Source organism: Mesoplodon mirus (genome assembly GCF_964341445.2).
Source record: "Mesoplodon mirus genome assembly, chromosome: 4".
NCBI lineage: Eukaryota > Metazoa > Chordata > Mammalia > Artiodactyla > Ziphiidae > Mesoplodon > Mesoplodon mirus.
Window position 1 is genome coordinate 55069091 of NC_138979.1, and position 20047 is coordinate 55089137.

The window sequence follows — 20047 nt, forward strand, 5'->3', positions numbered from 1 at the left end:
CTCTCCCTCCCACCGTGTCAGTGTGGACCGCCTGCCAGCTTGCTGCCTGAGCCTCCAGCTCTCTCAGGGTTGCTGGTTGTCCTGAGACACAGAAGGTAGAGGAAATGGCAGAGTCTCACCAGACCTGGAGGTTTGGTGGTACTGCTGGTAGAAAGGGGCAGGCTGAGAAGAGGAAACAATTTTGCAGGATGATGACAGTTCATTTGTTACCAGATAGACTTGGATCACCACTTATCAGCTATGGGACCTGGGACAAGGAATAAACTGTCTGAACCTCAGTTTCCCCAAGTTGTAAAATGAGGATGGTTATAGTATATGTGAAGTTGAAACACACTACCATGTGTAACGCACTCAGCTTAAGGCCTGTGTGTGTAGATGGTAGCAGCCATTTATGTGAATTTTATTATTGGTGGTGTTCTTGTCAGGTGGGTGAGATGGGTCCTGAGGTTTCTTTAACATTCTGCAGGACTCTAATGAATTCCCATTTTGAGTCCTGTTAGAGCTGCAGGACTAGAGACCTCTCTTGAGAGGTCTGGAGTGGAAACTCTGATCTGAGAGTCTGCAGCACAAACAAAGGTGGTCTCTGGGTATCCGGAGCCAGGGTGGGGGTGGGGCATCTTCTGGAGGACAGCAGGCACAGGAGCTCGAAGATGCTACCTGAGCTTCTCTCGTTCTTCAGTCCCTGCTGAACACTCACAGACCGACTGCTCCTCCCCTGCCTCGTTGTCATCATCCTTGGGTAGGGAACAAGTCAGGGCTCTGGGGTCAAAACCCCGGAGCTTGCCCTGCCAAGCTGTGTGAACTTGAGCAAGTCACTCAACGTCCCCAGTAGGCAGTTTCCCATGTGCAAAGGGGTGTATAATAATGTTAACCCTAGAGAAGAAGTTGAGAGGATGGGTCTAGACTCTAAAAAGAGGATATGAAAGCACTTAGTAAGCTTCAAAGGCCACACGAATGCAGGGCATAACCTTTCTCACAGGCCTGATACCAGTGGCACCTCTTCCACAAAGCCTTCCCAGATTGCCCAGTTGGAAGTGCTGCCCCCATCTAAAGGCACAAGTATGAGCACAGGAGAGGGCAGATCTCCTGAATCTGGCTAGTATCTTGGTAGTATCTCCTGACAGCCCTCTTGTTGTCTGTCCACCAAGCACTTTCCTAGCACTTGTCCTGTCCTCCATCTGTAGGATGCAAGACCAGCCAAGTTCATACTATGTGGCCCTGCCCTCTGACCACACACCTTGGTGTGTGGTGGAGTCCTTAACCCAAGTGCACCAGTAAGGTCTTTCCCTAAGGATTTACACATGGGCTTAGGATTGACAGGGAGACAATTCAGCATCTCTCTGAGTAATTAAACCTGTACCATGCAAAACTCAGAAGCTGGTAGCTTTCCTATACGACCATGTAGATGGGGAAACAGGGAAAGCTGTGATCAGGGAAGCAAAGATGAGGGATGAACAGAGAAGGCTTTCTGGGACCCTGCAGAGCTCCGTCACTTTCCGAAACTTCCTTCCAATGAAGTCCCTTTTTGGCTTAAACTAGCACTTACAGGTTCTGGTACTTTCTTTTTTTTTAAATTTATTTATTTAATTAATTAATTTTTTGGCTGGGTTGGGTCTTCGTTGCTGCATGAAAGCTTTCTCTTGCAGCGAGTGGGGGCTACTCTTCATTGAGGTGCGCAGGCTTCTCATTGTGGTGGTTCCTCTTGTTGCGGAGCACGTGCTCTAGGCAAGCGGGCTTCAGTAGTTGTGGCATGCGGGCTCAGTAGATGTGGCCCACAGGCTCAGTAGTTGTGGTACACAGGCTTAGTTGCTCCATGGCACGTGGGATCTTCCTGGACCAGGGATCAAACCTGTGTCCCCTGCATTGGCAGGTGGATTCTTAACCGCTGCGCCACCAGGGAAGCCCTCTGGTACTTTCTAACCTTTTACAGAAAAAGAAACTTAAGTCTCAGAAAAGCTTACCAGTGTGTCTGGGGTCCCGTAGCAAGTTAGCAGAGATACCATATCACATATACATCCTTTTAATCAGGTTTTGAACAGATTGAGGTGTAATTGGCGTATAATAAACTGCACCTATGTAAAGTGTGCAATTTGATGAGCTTTGACATAGGTATATATTTGTGAAACCATCGTCACATTCAAGATAATGAATATATCATCACCCACAGAGGTTTCCTCCAGCCCCTTCTTAATCCCTCCAGCTCCTCCCTGACCCTTACCCCAGGGAACCACTGAACTGCTTTCAGTCGCTGTAAATTAGTTTGCATTTTCCAGAATATTATATAAATGGAGTCATACAATATATACTCTTTTTTTGTCTTCCTTCAGTCAGCATAATTATTTTGAGATTCATCCATGTTGTATAGCTTAATAGATCCATTTTTGTGCTGAGTAGCAATCAATTTCATGGACATGCAACAATCTGTTTACCATTCACCTCTTGCTGAACATTTGGGTTGTTTGCAGGTTTTGGTTATTACAAATAAAGCTACTGTGAACATTCATGTATAAGTCTTTATAAGGCTCTGTGCTTTTTTTTTTTTTTTGGCCACTTGGCATGCGGGGGTGGGGTGGGCTGGGAGGTGTTCCCCCTGCAGTGGAAGCTCGGAGTCTTAACCACTGGACCGCCAGGGAAGTCCCTATGGCTATGTGCTTTTTTTTTTTTTTTTTTTTTTTTTGCCGTACGCGAGCCTCTCACTGTTGTGGCCTCTCCCGTTGCGGAGCACAGGCTCCAGATGCGCAGGCTCAGCGGCCATGGCTCACGGGCCCAGCCGCTCCGCAGCATGTGGGATCTTCCCGGACCGGGGCACGAACCCGTGTCCCCTGCATCGGCAGGCGGACTCTCAACCACTGTGCCACCAGGGAAGCCCTGGCTATGTGCTTTTATTTCTCATACAGAAATACCTAGGAGTAGAATGGCTCGGTCGTATGAAGGGTGGTCATACGGAAGTTATGTTATGTTTAACTTCTTAAAAAACTGCCAAACTGTTTTCCAAAGTGGTTACACTGTTTTACATTCCCACCAGTAGAGTAGGAAAAGTCTAGTTACTTCACATCCTCACCAAACACTTGACTTCAGTCTTTACAATTTTAGAAATTCGAATAAGTGTCCATAGTTTTAAGTTTTACCTTTAGGTCTGTCATCTATTTTGACTTAATTTTGGTGTATATATATGAGGTATCAATCAAATTTAATTTTTTTGTGTGTGTATGAGTATATCCAATTGTTCAAGCATCATTTGTTGAAAAGATTTTCCTGTTTACAATGAATTCACTTTCTTTAATAGATACAGGGCTATTTAAATTATTTCTTACTTTCTGAGTTAGTTTTCACACTTTGTATCTTCTGTTACGGAATTTGTCCATTTCACCTAAGTTGTCAAATTTATTGGCAAAACGTTTTTATGAATGATATCAAGCATCTTTTCATGTGCTTATTGGCCATTTATATACCTTATTTGGAGTAATGTCTATTCAGATCTTTGGCCCAAGTTTTTAGTTATTTATTTGTCTTTTTATTGTCTATTTATTTGAATACTTGTGTCATAAGAATTCTTTATGTAGTCTATATACAAGTCCCTTAACAGATTTATAATTTGCAAACATTTTCTCTCATTCTCTGAGTTATCTTTTACCTTTCTTGAGAGTGTTATTTGAAGCACAAAAATTTTTAATTTGATAAAGTCTATTTTATCTAATTGTTCTTTTGCTGCTTATGCATTTGGTGTCATATCTAAGAATCCGTTGTCTAATTCAAGGTTTACTACTGTGTTTTCTTCTAAGAGTTTTATAACTTTAGCTCTTACATTAAGGCATTTGATCTATTTTGAGTTACTTTCTGTATATGATATGAGCTAAGAGTTTCAACTTTGTTTTTTTGCATGTGAATATCCAACTGTCTCAGCACAATTTGTTGAAAAAACTATTCTCTAACAATAGAATGGTCTTTGCACCCTTGCTGAAAGTCAATTGACCATAGACACACAGGGTTTATTTATGGACTCTCAATTCTATTCCATTGATCTATTTGTCTGTCCTTATGCTGCCACCACACTGTCTTCATTACTGTTGGCTGCTTTGTAGTAAGTTTTGAAGTGAGGAAGTATGTCCCCCAACTTTGTTCTTCTTTTTCAAGATTGTTTTGGCTATTCTGGGTCCCTTGCAATTCCATATGAATTATAGGATCAGCTTGTCAATTTCTACAAAGGTGTTAGCTGGGATTCTGATACAGGTTGTGTTGAATATGTAGATCAAATGGGGAGTACTGCTATCCTAATAATATTAAGTCTCCTGGAACTTCCTTGGTGGTCCAGTGGTTAAGACTCCATACTCCCAATGCAGGGGGCCCAGGTTTGTTCCCTGGTCAGGGAACTAGATCCCACATGCCACAACAAAGATCCTGCACTTGGCAATGAAAATCTCATGTGCCACAACTAAAACCTGGCCCAGCCAAATACATAAATAAATATTTTTAAAATATATATATTAAGTCTCCTGATCCATGAACATGGGGATGTTTTTCCATTTATTTAGACCTTCTTTAATTTCTTTCAACCCTGTTTTCTAATGTTTCTCATTTCTTCTGTTAATTTTTTTTTTTTTTTGCGGTACGCGGGTCTCTCACTGTTGTGGCCTCTCCCGTTGTGGAGCACAGGCTCTGGATGCGCAGGCTCAGCGGCCGTGGCTCACGGGCCCAGCCGCTCCGCGGCATGTGGAATCTTCCCGGACCGGGGCACGAACCCGTGTCCCCTGCATCGGCAGGCGGACTCTCAACCACTGCGCCACCAGGGAAGCCCTCTTCTGTTAAATTTATTCTTAAGTATTTTATTCTTTTTGATACTATTGTAAATGGAATTGTTTTCTTAATTTTATTTTCAGATTGTTGATTAGTATATAGAAATACAATTGATTTTTACATATTGATCTTTTACCCTGAAACCTTCCTGAACTTGCTTATTAGTTCAAATAGTATTTTTGTGTATGTGTGTGTGGATATCTTAGGACTCTCTATATACAAAATGATGTCATCTGCAAATACAGGTACTTTTATTTCTTCCTTTCTAATATTGATGCCTTTTATTTCTGTTTCTAATTGCCCTGACTAGAACTTCTAGTACAATTTTGAGTAGAAATAGTGAGAGCAGACATCCTGATCTTAGAGAGAAAGCACCAACTATGAAAGTATTAACATCATATTAAGGATGTGAGCTGTGGGTTTTTTGCAGATGTCCTTGATTGGGTTGAGGAAATTCCCTTCTATTTCTAATTTGTTTGTTTGTTTTTAAATTATAAATGGGTTTTAGATTGTGTCAAATGCTTTTTTTGTTTTGTTTTGTTCTGCATCTTTTGAGATAATCATGTGCTTCTTAAAAATTCTGTTGATAAAGTGTATTACATTAATTGATATTTGGATATTTAACCAACCTTGCAATGTTCCTGGGATAAATCCCACTTGGTCATGGTCATGGTGTAATTCTTTTTATATGTTGCTGGATTCAGTTTGCTAATATTTTGTTAAGGATTTTTGCGTCCATATTCCTAAGAGATATGGGTCTGTAGTTTTCTTGTGATTTCTTTGGGTTTGGTATCAGGGTAATTCTGCCTGATAGAATGAGTTGAGAAGTGTTCCCTCCTTTTCTACTTCCTGGAAGAGTTTATGAAAACATTGATATTAATTCTTTTTTAAATATTTGGTAGAATTCATCAGTGAAGACATCTGAGCCTGTGGGTAATTTTTTAAGTTAATATTCTGATGTCTTTACTTGTTATAGGTCTTTACAGGTTGTCTGTTTCTTCTTAAGTCAGTTTCAATGGTTTGTTTCTTTCTAGGAATTTGTCCATTTATTGGTATCTAATTTATTGGTATATAATGTTCATAGTATTTCTTTTTAATCTTTTTTATTTCTGTAATGTCAGTAAGAATGTTACCTCTTTCATTTCTAATTCTAGTAATTGAGTCTTTTTTTTGTCTTTTTTTTTTCTTTTTAAATTTATTTATTTATTTATGGCTGCATTGGGTCATTGGTCGCTGCACACAGGGCTTTCTCTTGCTGTGGCGAGTGGGAGCTACTCTTCGTTGCGGTGTGCAGGCTTCTCATTGTGGTGGCTTCCCTTGCTGTGGAACATGGGCTCCAGATGCGTGGGCTTCAGTAGTTGTGGCACGCGGGCTCAGTTGTTCCGCGGCATGTAGGATCTTCCCAGACCAGGGCTTGAACCCATGTCCTCCACACTGGCAGGTGGATTCTTAACCACTGCGCCACCCAGGAAGTCCCTTTTTTTTTTTCTTGATAGTTCTAACTAAAGGTTTGTCAATTTTGTTGATCTTTAAAAAAAAACAAAACAGCTTTTGGTTTATTTATTTTCTCTGTTTTTCTATCCTCTATTTCACTAATTTACACTCTAATTTTTATTATTTCCTTACCACTGCTTGTTTTAGACTTAGTTTGCTCTTCCTTTTCCAGTGTCTTAAGGTGGAAGGTTAGGTTATTGATTTGAGATCTTTCTTGGTTTTTTTTTTTTTTTTTTTTTTAATTTATTTATTTATTTTTGGCTGCGTTGGGCCTGTTGCTGCGCACGGGCTTAGTTGCTCCGTGGCATGTGGGATCTTCCCAGACCAGGGCACGAACCTGTGTCCCCTGCACTGGCAGGCGGATTCTTAACCACTGTGCCACCAGGGAAGCCCTTTCTTGTTTTATAATATAAGTATTTACAGCTATAAATGTCCCTCTAAGCACTGGTATAGCTGCATCCCATAAGTTTTGGTAAGTTGTGTATTCATTTTCATTTATTTCAAGGTATTTTCTAACTTCCCTTGTGATTTCTTCTTTATTTTCTTGATTTGTAATGTTTTGTTTTCTTTTATTGTGTGTGTGATTTCTGCTGTGATTTCAGAGTTGTTGCTTAATTTCTACATATCTGTGAATTTTCTAAATTTCTTTTTGTCATTAATTTCTAATTTTATCCCATGTGGGTTAGCTTTCATTTCTGAAAGTTATTTTTCCTGGGTAAAAACATTTTAGGTTGATATTTATTTTTCCTTTCTGTATTTTAAAGACTTGGCTCCACGGTCTTCTTGCTTGCATTGTTTCTTTTTTCTTTCCTTCTCATTTTATAAATCAATACTCCTAAGAGGTTAGTAAATGTTTCACATGAGAGGTACTTAAGTTTTATGTAGGAGTACAATTTGCCTTGAGTCACAGTTAATAAGTCATAAATCATGGATATTACTTGCCTTGTGATGAGCCTAGTTTCACTTGAAAAACTTGGACAGAAGAGCTTAGTTATATATATTCTCAAATTCAAATTTTGTAGTCACCAATTCTCTTGATTTCCTTTTTGACTCAGTGGTTAAGATTGTGTTACTTAGTTTCCACGTATTTGTGGATTCTCCTATTTTCGTGATTCAGTTGATTTCTAGTTTCATTTCATTTTGTTCAGAAAATCTTGGTGTGATTTCCATATTCTTCAATTCATTAGACTCTACTGTGACATACATGTCATCTATCCTGGAGAAAGTTCTGTGATTGCTTGAGAAAAATGTAAATTATTCTGCTATTGGGCAAAAAGTTTTGTACATATCTTTTAGATCCATTTTTTATAATGTTGTCCAAATCCACAGATTTTTAAAATTGATTTCTGTCTCATTTTTTGTTTTTTTAAACATAGATTTTATTTATTTATTAATTTTTGGCTGCGTTGGGTCTTCATTGCCGCGCGCAGGCTTTCTCTAGTTGCGGCGAGCGGGGGCTACTCTTTGTTGCGGTGCACCGGCTGCTCATTGCAGTGGCTTCTCTTGTTGCAGAGCACGGGCTCTAGGCACAGGCTTCCATAGTTGTGGCTCGAGGACTTCAGTAGTTGTGGCTCCAGAGCTCTAGAGCACAGGCTCAGTAGTTGTGGCACATGGGCTCTAGAGCGCAGGCTCAGTAGTTGTGGCACACGGGCTTAGTTGATCTGTGGCCTGTGGGATCTTCCTGGACCAGGGCTCAAACCCACATCCCCTGCATTGGCAGGTGGATCCTTAACCACTGTGCCACCAGGGAAGTCCTCAATGTTTTATCCATTATTGCAAGTCCTGTATTAAAGTCTCCTACTATTATTGTGTTTCTCTCAATTTCTCCTTTCAGATCTGCCAATATTTGATTTACATACTTTGGTGATTTGATGCTGGGTGCATATATATTTACAATTGCTATATCTTCCTATTGAATGACCCTTTTATCATTATGTAATGATCTTCTTTGTCTCTAGTGACAGTTTCTGGCTAAAAGTCAGCTTTGTGTGGTTTAAATATAGCCACTTCTGCTTTGTTTTGGTTAACATTTGCATGAAATATCTTTTTCCGTCACTTCACTTTCAGCCTATGTGTGTCCTAGAATCCAAAGTGAGTGTCTGGTAGACAACAGATCTTGGCTTTTTATCCATTCAGCCACTATGTATCTTTTTGAAGGTCTAATTGTCTTTATTATGTGATTCATGACTCAGGTAGCATTCCTTCTAGGAACTAGAAGGAGGTCCAGAGGGGAAGGCTTTTAGAGGCAGAAGGACGGTGGGGCAAGGATGTTACTAGCAAAAGGAAAAAAATAATTGTTTCAGGCCAGGTCATCTTCTTTGGCAGGGAAGGGAAGGGTGGGGATTATGCAGATTGTCTCACTGATTAGTGCTAATTAGGAAATTTAAGGTATTTATTTAAAAGCCACATTCCTGGGAGAGGTTGAAAGTACAATTAAGTCTTGGTTTGCTGTCCTGGGGGCAAATAACTCCATTTTGGGTTTGTTACTTCTTTTTAACAATTCCCCCCTTTTGATCAAACTCTCACCCTGAGAGATGTGATCAAAATTTAAGGTATTAGTGCCACTCTGAGCTATGTATCTATGGATGCTTGGTGTGGTATCCACAGATCATAATGTTTTGTTTACTCCCTGTGACATTCACAGGTCATGGTTCCAGTTTCCTAATCCTTAAAGTGGTCATTCTCCTTGTTCCTTTTCTGACATCCCAGTCTTAGGGAGATCATTTGCTTGACATTTAACAGCTGTGAACATGCATTTCAAAGCTTTTGAGAGAATATAATGCACCAGGGGGATTTTTATGATAACTATAAGCAGGAGAATTCCCAGTGTTTGGAGTGTACTTTGGAGCCATGGTCCCCAAGACCCAAACCAATCAGAATCAAATAAGTCAAAGAAAGACCCTACTGAAAGAGTCATCTTCTTAAGTCAAGTTTGCTCAATAATGTTACGTAACTGAGTTTCAACTTTCCCAGAAGTATTAACCCAGGTATAACAGGTACACTTGCATTGTTTCTGACAAAAAAAATATGCTATCCTTATTTTTGTCTGTTTGTATGTAGTGTGTCTTTTTTTCCTCAGGCTGCTTTTAAGTCTTTCTCTTTATCACTTTTTTTTTTTTTGGAAACTATTATTTTATTAAGGAATCCCCTTCTATGACTTATGAAGCCCAGGCTGAGTTAATAGTGATGAGTTCTGGAGGTAATGACACCCCACTCTGACTTTCTGGTTATAACCACTGTCTTCTCTCTCTATCCCAACTGAAATCCCAGACTCATGAGGCCTCAATCCCTGCCCTCCTATTCCTGGAAGATGCCAAAGCCAACTATGTAAGAGCCTTTTTCAGAGGAAAAGATGACTTTTGTCTTCCCAGAAGACAAACCCTCTACTTTGCTTTATGAGGCAGACAGCAACCCCAAACCACAGAAAGGTTGAGAATTCTCTTTATCACTTTTTAACAACAATTTTGATATACTTTGGTATAGGTTTTTTTTTTTCCTTTTTCTTTTTCTTTTTTTTTCTTGGCTGAGTAGAGGGTACTTATTGATGGTACATGACAAAGTAGGGGTCCTCCAAAGTAGGGCTTGGGAGAGCCCCAACTGTGATGGGGTCACAGTTTCTTATTCTTGGAAACTGTCAAGAACAAGAGATTCTCAGAGTCTTGGGAGATTGAGTTGAGGCAAGGACTCCCCAGAAGCTGAGGACCTCTCTCTTCCTCTTGTGTTCTTAGTAGGGCTGATGGTCCAGGGACTCTTACTCCTTGGAGGCCATGTGGACCATAAGGTTCATCACCCTGTTGCTATAGTCAGATTCATTGTCGTACCAGAAAATGAGCTTGATAAAGTGGTCATTGAGAGCAGTGCCAGCCCTAGCATCAAAGGTGGAAGAGTAGGGCTTCCCTGGTGGCACAGTGGTTGAGAGTCTGCCTGCCGATGCAGGGGACACGGGTTTGTGCCCCGGTCTGGGAAGATCCCACATGCCGCGGAGCGGCTGGGCCCGTGAGCCATGGCCGCTGAGCCTGCGCGTCTGGAGCCTGTGCTCCACAACGGGAGAGGCCACAGCGGTGAGAGGCCCGCGTACCACAGCAAAAAAAAAAAAAGGTGGAAGAGTGGGTGTCACTGTTAAAGACTCAGGAGACAGTCTGGTCCTTAATGTAGCCCAGGATGCCCTTAACGGACCCTTTGATACCTACTTTACCACCTTCTTGAAGTCATCATATTTGGCACCTTTCTCCAAATGGAGGTCAGATCCAGAACCAACACATTGTGGGTGGGGACATGAGAGGCCATGCCTGTGAACTTCCCATTCAGCTCAGGGATAACCTTGCCTACAGCCTTGGCAGCACCAATAGAAGCTGGGATAATGTGCTGGGCACCCCCATGACCATCACACCACAGCTTCCCAGAGGAACTATCCACTGTCTTCTGGGGGGCAGTGATGGCATAGACTGTGGGTATGAGTCCCTCCATGATGCCAAAGTTGTCATGGATGATGTTGGCTGGGGGGAGTGGGGGCAAGCAATTGGTGATTCAGTAGGCATTGCTGACAATCTTGAGTGAGTTGTCATATTTCTCATGGTTCACGCCCATGACATACATGGGGGCATCAGCAGAAGGAGCAGAAATGATGACCCTTTTGGCTCCACCCTTAAAATGAGCCCCAGCCTTCTCCAAGATAATGAAGACACCAGTGGACTCCACAACATATTTGGCACCAGCATCATCCTATTTGATGTTGGTGGGATCTCACTTCTGAAAGATGGAGATGGGCCCTCCATTGATGACAAGCTTCCCATTCTTATCTTTCTGCCATTGAATTTGCCATGGGTGGAATCATACTGGAACATGTAGACCATGTAGTTGAGGTCAATGAAGGGGTCATTGATGGAGACATTATCTACTTTGCCAGAGTTAAAAGTAGCCCTGGTGGGACTTCCCTGGTGGCACTTCCCTGGTGGCTCAGTGGTTGGGAATCCACCTGCTAATGCAGGGGACACAGGTTCAAGCCCTGGTCTGGGAAGATCCCACATGCCAAGGAGCAGCTAAGCCCGTGCACCACAACTACTGAAGCCCGAGCGCCTGGAGCCCATGCTGTGCAACAGGAGAAGGTCCCGCTCGCCACAACTAGAGAAAGCCCACGCACAGGAACAAAGACCCAAAGCAGCCAAAGATAAATAAATAAATTTATTTATTAAAAAAAAAAAGTAGTCCTGGTGACCAGGCACCCAATACAGCTGTATTCGTTTACTCCAGCCTTCACCATCATGTCTCAGTGACACGGCTGGCACTGCACAAGAAGATGCAGCTGTCTTGGGAATTCCCTGGTGGTCCAGTGGTTAGGACTCTGCTTTCACTGCCAAGGGCCCGGGTTCAATCTTGGTCTCTCTTGTGCTTTCTGTTGGATGGGGAAGACCAGAGAGCTTGGTATAGTTTCTTTATGTTTACAGTGCTTGGGGTTATCTTAGATCTATGGATTTATTGTTTTTATCAAATTTAGAAATGTTTCAGTTAATTTTTTCCTTCAAATATATTTTCCTGTCTTCTTCCCTCAGGTTACATATATAGAAATATTAGGTCACTTGAAGTCATCTCACAGCTCACTGATGCCATGTTATTATTATTATTATTTTTTTTAGCCTTTTTTCTCTAGGTGTTTTATTTTGTATAGTTTCTATTACTATGTATTAAAATTCACTAATCTTCTACCATGTCTAGTGTTCTATTAATCCATCTAGTTTATTTATTTATTTATTTATTTTTTTGTGGTATGTGGGCCTCTCACTGTTGTGGCCTCTCCCGTTGTGGAGCACAGGCTCTGGATGCGCAGGCTCAGCGGCCGTGGCTCACGGGCCCAGCCGCTCCGCGGCATGTGGAATCTTCCCGGACCGGGGCACGAACCCGTGTCCCCTGCATCGGCAGGCGGACTCTCAACCACTGCGCCACCAGGGAAGCCCTATCTAGTGTATTTTTATCTCAGACATTATAGTTTTCATAATTTCAACTTGGGTCTTTTAAAAAATACCTTCTATATCTCTACTTAACATGGTCAGTCTTTTCTTTATCTTCTTGCACATATGGAATATAGTTAGAATAACTGTTTTAATGTCTGTGATAGGGACTTCCCTGGCGATCCAGTGGTTAAGACTCTGTGCTTCCACTGTAGGGAGAACGGGTTCGATCCCTGGTTGGGGAATTAAGATCCTGCATGCTGTGCAGCCAAAAAAAAAAAAAAAAAGTCTGTAATAACTCTATCATCTGGATAATTTCTAGGTAGGTTTCAATTGATTGGTTTTTCTTTTCATTATGGGTCATATTTTCCTGTTTCTTTTTTACCTGCTAATTTTTATTGGTTGCCAGGCATTAAGAATTTTATTTTATCAATTGCTGGATTTGTGTGTGTGTGTGTGTGTGTGTGTGTGTATTCTTTTTTTTTTTTTTTTTTTTTTTTGCGGTACACGGGCCCCTCACTCCTGGGGCCCCCACCCCCACCCCGCCGTGGAGCACAGGCTCCAGATGCGCAGGCTCAGCGGCCATGACCCACGGGCCCAGCCGCTGCACGGCATGTGGGATCCTCCCAGACCGGGGCACAAACCTGCACCCCCCTGCGCTGGCAGGCGGACCCCCAACCACTGCACCACCAGGGAAGCCCTGTGTGTGTGTATTCTTATAAATGTCCTTGAGCTTTGTCCTGGGGTGCAAAAGTTACTTGAAAACAGTTTGGTCCTTTCAGATCTTACTTTTGTTAGAGGGGGCCAGAGCAGTGTTTAGTTTTTTCCCACTTTCGAGCCAAAAATTCTTCTGATGCTGGCTCTACTCAGTGTCCCATTAATTGTGTGGTTTCTACTCTGGTTTGTGGGAACCAGCACTATTCGCAGCTCTCTGTGAGCTCCAAGGATTATTCTCTCTCATCCTTTTGGGTGGTGCTTACTGTGCTTTCTGGTGGTTTCCTCACATGCATGCACTGAGCAGAATTACTGCAGAGGTACCCTGTGTAGAGCTCTAGTGTTCTCTGTGTGCAGCTCTTGCCCTTTTGGTTCTCTGCCTTGTGTTCAGTACTCCCAGCTTTTCAGTGTCTTCTCAGTGTGGGGAGGCTGCCAGACTTCACCTGCCTTCCTCTCGCTGCGCTCTGGTCTGGAAACTTTCTTCAGGCAGTGAGGTGGGGCATTTATAGGGCTCACCTCATTTGTTTCCTTACGCCCAGAAGTCACTATTTTTCCCTGTCTGGCATCCAATGTCTTGAGAACCACCGTTTCATATATTTTGCGGGGTATTTTATTTTATTTTATTTTATTTTTATTTTTATTTTTTTGCAGTACGCGGGCCTCTCACTGTTGTGGCCTCTGCCGTTGCGGAGCACAGGCTCCGGACGCGCAGGCCCAGCGGCCATGGCTCACGGGCCCAGCTGCTCCACGGCATGTTGGATCTTCCCGGACCGGGGCACGAACCCGCGTCCCCTGCATCGGCAGGCAGACTCTTAACCACTGCGCTACCAGGGAAGCCCTTTGCGGGGTATTTTAGTTGTCTTAGGTGGGGATGTAAATCCAGTCCCTGTTACTCCATCTCAGCTGGATGCAGAAATCCTTATGATCATTGGTTGATTTGTTCAGTTGGCATTTATTGAGGGCAAGCTTGCTGTGTGCCCACCTCACACCAGGCTTGCTCATCTCCAAACACTCCAAATATTCCTGTCTCAAGGCCTTTGCGTGGGCCCTCTTCTCTGTCCAGAATGCTCTTTCTAGCTGTTCTTCCCTCCCTCAGCTCAAAGGCCTTCTCAGACTAACCTGTGTAAAGCTAATTGCTCTCTTTTATTTCCATCACACTTATGCTTTCCTTTACAGCTTCTTTTACTAGAATGTAGGCAGGAATTTTTGTCCAGTTCCCCACAGCCAGCTCAGGGCCAGGCACACTGTCAGTGTTCAATAAATATTTATTGAAAGAGTGCGGTCTTTGCATATTTCAGGGTGCCTGTCATATAACAGAGCCCAGTCAACTTGGAGGTGCTTGGCCGGTGGGAACACAGCTCCCTGCCTGAAGGTGCCCAGCAAGGAAGGGAGACCAGGCCCCTGAACTGAGGCCCCCCTCAGCCGCGCTCTCCTTAGTGATAACCAAAGGCCCCACGTGCCTGCCTGGGAGGGCTGACAGGTGGGGCTGATGAGTTGCAGACCCAGGTCTCTGCCCAGCACAGAACCAGATGCTGGGCAGGAGCCAGAGCCAAGCTTCCATGACACTGTTGTCTTCAAAGCCCCTGTCCCACCCTAGGCCCTGGGTGGGGATTTCAGGCCTCACCAAACCCCTCAGAGTGTCTGCCACCAGCCTCTGGGAAGATGGAGCCATCCCCTGGTTCTAGTCCCAGATCTAGTTGTGTGACCGTTGACAACTATTAGAATGCTCACAGGATTAGAGGTTGGCTCTATAAAGTAAATAGTACTTTGTAAACTGCAGACCTTCTACAAGTACTCACTGAGCCTTAGGAAATTTCTGTTCCAAACCCCTACTTTTTTTTTTTTTTTTTTTGCGGTACACGGGCCTCTCACTGCTGTGGCCTCTCCCGTTGCGGAGCACAGGCTCTGGACACGCAGGCTCATCGGCCATGGCTCACGGGCCCAGCTGCCCCGCGGCATGTGGGATCTTCCCGGACCGGGGCACAAACCCGTGTCCCCTGCATCGGCAGGCGGACTCTCAACCACTGCGCCACCAGGGAAGCCCCCAAACCCCTACTTTTGACAGAGAAAGGGACTGTTTAAATGAGATGATGTATGTAGACTGCTTAGCACCAGGCTTGGGACTTTGTGTTTGTATTCTAGCTACTAACCAGCTGCCTACCTCTGGCTGAACAACCAACAGCCTGCACCCCCTCAGCTGGGGGCCTTGATCCATCTGTCCGCAATAAGGATTATAGCTACCGTTTTTTGAGCATTTACCAGGTGTCAGGCCATGAGCTCAGCACTTTGCGTGCATGATCTAATTCTCTCATCATAGGATGAAATAGTTGTTATTATTCCCAGTGAGGAAACTGAGGCTCAGAGACATTGGGTAATTTTCCCAAGACCCTGAAACTAGTAAGTGGCTGAAGCAGTGTTCAAACCCCAGGGTGGGAGGTCTCCAAGCTTCTAGGTCCTGGCTTCTCTTCCCTTAGCATTCTCTTCTAATAAGTGGTATTTCCTGCCAGCTACTCCTTCCTGGGCCTTTGGGGAAGGTTTCTGAGAGTCCATTTGGCCAGTCACTGGATCAGGGCAAGACAGGGTCTAAAACCTCCAGCTGAGAGTCTGCCCCGAGGCCCAGCTATGAGCTTGTGGAGTTGGCAGTGAGGAAGTCTCTGAGAGTCAGAGAAAATCCCATGTTAAAAACACCCCCCTGGGGGAAGGAGAGGGGGTTGGGCAGGAGCCCACAGGCGCAAGGGTTCACTCAGCAAGTGCCTGCCAGCTGGTTCTCCAGGAGCGGCCAGTTGTACATTCCCCACAGGATGGCGGGAGCTGCAGATACAGGCAGGCGAGTGAATCTGGCCCGTGGGAGCTCCACATGGGCAAGGTCACTCAGATGGGGCCACCCAGGGGGCCTGGCCTCTCTAGGAGGGGATGGAGCTTGAATCAGCCTTGGAGCATCTCATCAATTTGGATGAAGGAGTGGGGGTGGGATGAGCAGCCTTTTCAGCACAGAGAAGCCCTGAGTGCCACCCAGGCCACCCGCCTTTCCTGGGCTCCTGGCCTGCGCCCCACTATGTGTCCACACCACAGTCCCTAAGTGAGGGGTCGTTAGTGCTTGGTACATGAAGAAACTGAGCCCAGGGTCCAAGACTGCGGGTGGGATGTGCTGAATGCCAGGTGATGAGTTGGATTATTCTTAGGGAGGCCATGGAGGGCCATGGGAGATTCCTAAGCATCAGTAAGTTACCTGGGCAATGTCTGGGGCCGCTTATTGCAGGGGACGAGAGCGGAGGCCAGAGACAGTGTAGAGGCTGTTGGAGCAATCTTTTTTTTTTTTGGCCGTGCCGCACAGCGTGCGGGATCTTAGTTCCCCGACCAGGGATCGAACCCGCACCCCCTGCCGTGGAAGTGCCGAGTCCCAACCACTGGACCACCAGGGAATTCCCTGTTGGAGCAATCTTGAGGGGCTATGAGGCAGACCTGGGCCTGGGCGAGAGCTGGAAAGGCCTGAGCGATGGGACTGTGCTGATGGGAGGTGCAGAAGATGTAAACAGTAAGGGATCTTAAAGACCATCTACCCAACCCACTTGTTTTACACAAGAAGACTGAGGCCCAAAGAGGGAAAGGGGATTGTCCAAGGGCAAACAAGAGGTAAAAGGTAGAGCCAAGCTAGAAAGACCCTGAAAAGTTCAAGGACACCCCACCCCGATTAAACACTGAGCAGAGTTTCCTCCTATAATTGACCCTCCTTCCCCTGGGATCAAGCCCCACCTGAGGTTACCAGGGGTCCCAGTAAGACCCAGCTCAGCTTCTGTCTCACTGTGAGCCCCCGGGGCCTCTCCTCCTCTTCCCTGGGCCACAGTTGCTCATCTGTGAAATGAGGCCATTGGACCAGCTGACCGCTTTGGCCCCTATCTGCTCTATGTGCCCAGAGGAAGACAAGGCTAGGGCTTCTTCCTCACTCTGGTCCCCCACCCCCTAGTCCAGCATGACACTGACACGCGAGTGGGGCTGGCCTCTTGGGGCTCACATGCCTGGGGAGGCAACATGATCTGTAAAGGATCCCTAACCCTCTCCTTTTGAACCCCAGAGAGGGCATCTCCTTCATGTGAGGACCACAGGGAGATTAGCCACTCTGAGATGGGAGGCTGGGGAGGCAGCCAGGACACCTGGGGGAAAGAGGAAGAGAAGGAAGCAGGAGAGGGAGGGCCTCCGGGCCTCAAGGGGGAAGAACAGAGTGACTGGGAAGGGCCCTGCGGGGGTCCTGCAGTGGGAAGGAGTCTAGCCTCGCTGCTTCACTCCTTCGGAGGAGTGTGGGACATGACACTTTCTGGCTGTAAGTTTCTGAGTACGTGACCAAGTTAAGGTGAGCTAATCTGGGGGCCGGGCCAGAAGCAGGGGGATGCCTGGGCCAGGAACCTGGGAGGAGGAGAAGGAGAGGTGTGGTTGGCCTGGAGAAAAGAAGAGGGAGGCAGAAGCGAAGGAGTCAGGGTCCCTGCCTGGGAGCTACTCAGGCAGGAAGAGTGTGGGGGGGCGCTTGGTTTTTGTTTTTGTTTTTTAAAATTTATTATTTATTTATTTATTTTTGGCCGCGTTGGGTCTTTGTTGCTGCACGCGGGCTTTCTCTAGTTGCAGAGAGTGGGGTCTACTCTTCATTGCTGTGCGCGGGCTTCTCATTGCAGTGGCTTCTCTTGTTGTGGAGCACGGGCTTCAGTAGTTGTGGCACACGGGCTCAGTAGTTGTGGCTCGCAGGCTCTACAGCGCAGGCTCAGTAGTTGTGGCGCACAGGCTTAGTTGCTCCATGGCATGTGGGATCTTCCCGGACCAGGGCTCGAACCCATGTTCCCTGCATTGGTAGGTGGATTCCCAACCACTGTGCCACCAGGGAAGTCCCATGTGGGGGACTTTGAATGATGCCTTGTCCCTGATGAGTCACTGTCTGGTGTTACATACAGCCCCAGACACAAGGAGACCTGGCATGGAGGGGCAGAAAGCATAAATTTGGAGCAGGGCCAGGCCTAGATTTCAGACCTCTCCACTCACTAGTTGTGTGGCCCTGGGCTGGTCTCTTGGCCTCTCTGAGCCTCTGATTCTAGAAGGGAATAGCAGTTGTTTCATCCTTACTGGGCAGGCTGTGAGATCAGATGTCAGTCTTACCCCAGACCCTCCCACTCCCCTTGCTGGTCAAATGCCACTTCTTCACCCAAGCACACCACCCCCCAGGCCTTGGGAGCGGCATTATTCCTCAGTCTCCCACACCACCACAGTCCCTGGGGCTACAGGAAGCCTTCTGGGAGTGCCCCAGTCCCTCTAAAGGGGTTGGAGCCAATCCAGGGCCTGTGCAGTGAGGGAATCAAATGGGAGGCTGGGGTAGGGAGTGCAAGGACCCTCCCATGCCTGCTTCACCACTGTGTCCCCTGTTCCCCCGACTCTCTGATGGGATATTTGCAACTACCTCCCTCCCCGTTTTCTAAGCTCAGGCCCTGCTTGTCTGTTCCACAACAAGGAGTGAATGTTATTTAAAAGGAGATCAGGAGATTTGCCTTAAATAGGCATGGAGTGCGTGCCGGGGCCCAGGGTGCAGGGCGGGGGAGGAGGCCACCCTGGGTGTTGGAGAGAAAGGACTGGAGCTGAACAGAGAGGAGAACACCCTCCCTAAGGGTGTGCACAGCCCTTCACAGTTTACCCAGATTAGTCCTGGGCTGTGATGGATCAGTTACACAGGGCTTATTCCCACCCTACCCCCATTCTGAGGATGGGGAAACTGAGGCCTAGCTTAGGGAACTGACAGGTGTGCTAGTTGCCAGGTGGCATCTGAGGAGGATGCCATGGTCTTTCTGCTTCAGCCCCCAGGAGCTGGGGCCTCCTGAAGCAGGGAGGAGGCCCCTGCAGGGTTGGGGGGTAGGTCTTGAGGCCTCCCCCTGACACCTACCCCCACCACCAGGTCCCAGGCCTTTGGCTCCTGCCCCTGGGTTGCCCCCGCTTGCCCTCCCAGCCCCAGCTTGTAACTGGACGCCCTCCTCACTCGACACCTTCCCAGGTGAGCTGGGGCTCTGCTTACTGAACCCAACACCAGCTGGGGGAGGGGAGTGAGGGGGCACCCCTGGGGCAGGCATCTGCCGGGAGGCTGCGAGGCTGCAAGAGGGAGCTGGAGGTGGTGGGAGTCCAAGGAGTGGAAGGTGGGCTGACTGTCAGCCTCCCCCCCGCAGGGCGAGTCTGGCACCCGGGTTCACTGCCCCATTCAGCGTCTCCTACCAAGCCCCTCCCCTTCCATCTCATCCCCTCCCAGCCATTTATGTCTCAGCAGGTGATGCTCTTGGAATCCTAAAGAAATGGAGTCTTGAGTGTGGGGTTTCAGGGACAAAGCTAGGGGAAAGGAAGCAGCGCCTGCTTCCTCCTTTTTGCAAAGGTCCTGAACACCAAGGTGAGGCTTCAGACACCTGGGTGCCATCCTGGCTCTGCCATTTACAGCCCTGTGACCTTGAGCTGCCCACCTTCTGTGAGCCTCCTCTGTAAACTAGGTCTAAAGATCCCCCTCATAGAGTCATCAAAGACGCTCAGATAAGAAGGTGGACAGAGGCAAGAAGAGGGGCAGTTATGATACACACAGTCACCGACCAGGGCTGGGACTCAAGTTTGTTTTGGGAAGGAGAGGGGACAAGACCTCATTCTCCCCTTCCCCTTAGAGGCTGGGCACAGCCTGGGTCCTCCAGGAGGGAAGACTGAAAGAGAGTCTTTACTCTGGTCTCCTGCTAATTCTCTTTGTTATTCTCTGGCCACCCTAGAGGCTGGGGGACAGGGGGAGGGAGAGATGAGGAGGGTTGCAGGGTGGCCTCTTCAGGTAAGTGCAATAAAGGCCTGTAGGAGCTAACCATGAGGGTTTACCACATGCCTGTCCCCACCCCAGCTCTTTACCTGTCCTAACTCCATGGCTAATGATGAAATTTGGGCTGAGGTTTTAGGCAGCATGTCCAAGGTTACACAGCAAGTGGTGGAGCCAGTATCTGGCTTCAGTGTCCTCTGCTGACCTTGCAAAAATCCCAGGACCGTGGGACTTGAGTTCCAGACCCAGCCTGCAGTGTGACCTTGGCCAAGTCGCCTAACCTTACAAGGGATTA

General features: G+C 46.4%; 1 long non-coding RNA gene and 1 pseudogene across 2 annotated transcripts in view; one reads left to right on the forward strand and one right to left on the reverse strand.

The window, feature by feature from the left end:
* LOC309802662 overlaps positions 1–20047 on the forward strand; it is a 39643-nt gene that overhangs the window by 14945 nt on the left and 4651 nt on the right. The gene's annotated exons all lie outside the window — the stretch shown is intronic.
* Positions 9358–11548, reverse strand: LOC309801918 (glyceraldehyde-3-phosphate dehydrogenase-like; annotated as a pseudogene). The gene is made up of 3 exons: positions 11504–11548; positions 10406–11216; positions 9358–10185 (listed from the first exon to the last, which is right to left on the reverse strand). The product of its transcript is annotated as a glyceraldehyde-3-phosphate dehydrogenase-like (transcript).